The 917-nt window shown below is 41.2% G+C and overlaps 1 protein-coding gene across 1 annotated transcript in view; it reads right to left on the bottom strand.

Moving 5' to 3' along the window:
- Nucleotides 1–340: 340 nt before the first annotated feature.
- LOC108411874 (multiple inositol polyphosphate phosphatase 1-like) overlaps nucleotides 341–917 on the bottom strand; it is a 12459-nt gene continuing 11882 nt past the window's right edge. The window contains exon 5 of the mRNA XM_017683653.2: nucleotides 341–917. This exon is cut by the window's right edge and continues 937 nt beyond it. The gene's annotated coding sequence lies outside the window, so the exon portion shown is untranslated.

Here is a 917-nt window from a genome sequence, read left to right as displayed (position 1 = left end):
TGTGGTGGAACGGGAGCTTCGCATCATAGATGGGCAGCTGACAAATCTGCAGCTACTGCGTGACACTATCACGTCAATATGGACCAAAATCTCTGAGGAACGTTTCCAACACCTTGTTGAAAGTCTGCCACGAAGAATTAAGACAGTTCTGAAGGCAAAAGGGGGTCCAACCTTTTACTAGCAAGGGGTACCTAATAAAGTGATATATATGTATAATTTTATTTTTATATATTTATTTTTAATCCTAAAAAAGGAGGTGCAGTGTGAAAGTATTTAAGAAGCCCTGGTTTAAATTAAACAATGTTTTGTGGAAAATTCAAGACAATCAATTTGATTTCAAGCCTCTTTATTTTGCGGCAGGTGTTTGAAATGAAGAGAAACGGCTGTCGTTACAGATGCGGTGATGTGAACTTACACAAAAGCGATTGGTCAGTCAGGCACTATGATTACTGAAAGAACTGCAATGTGGAGCAAAAAAGAACCGATTTCTTTAAGCTCTGCACCAACTAGATCTGCAAAAGCATCCCTAAACTGGAGAAGAGCTGAGAAAATGGGCAAATCTGGGTGGTCTTGACATCAAAATACTACCTACAAGTTAGACCAACATAGAACATCAACTCAACGCACTGCTCTCTGCTTCATGGTGGTATTCAGTGGTTCGCAGGTGTTTCCTTACTTATTTGCCCTCAGGCTTTTTGGTCTGTAGCCCTCGGTCAGTATGGTTGGCTTTCCAGCTCTTTGATACTGGAATTTATGACCCTCTTCTCACTGATCTTAGTCTTAGTCCTAGAGATTCACTGCACTGTCCTTCTTTATGAGTTCCCTATTGTACCACGTCTGATTCAACTTGTGGACCAATTACTAAACATCCAATGGGTTGAACCAGCTGTGCTACACAAAGAGGCCCAAATCCAGTC

This window comes from Pygocentrus nattereri, chromosome 10, assembly GCF_015220715.1.
Source record: "Pygocentrus nattereri isolate fPygNat1 chromosome 10, fPygNat1.pri, whole genome shotgun sequence".
Taxonomy (NCBI): domain Eukaryota; kingdom Metazoa; phylum Chordata; class Actinopteri; order Characiformes; family Serrasalmidae; genus Pygocentrus; species Pygocentrus nattereri.
Note: the sequence above shows the minus strand (reverse complement) of the source record. Positions and strands in the feature narration are given on the sequence as shown.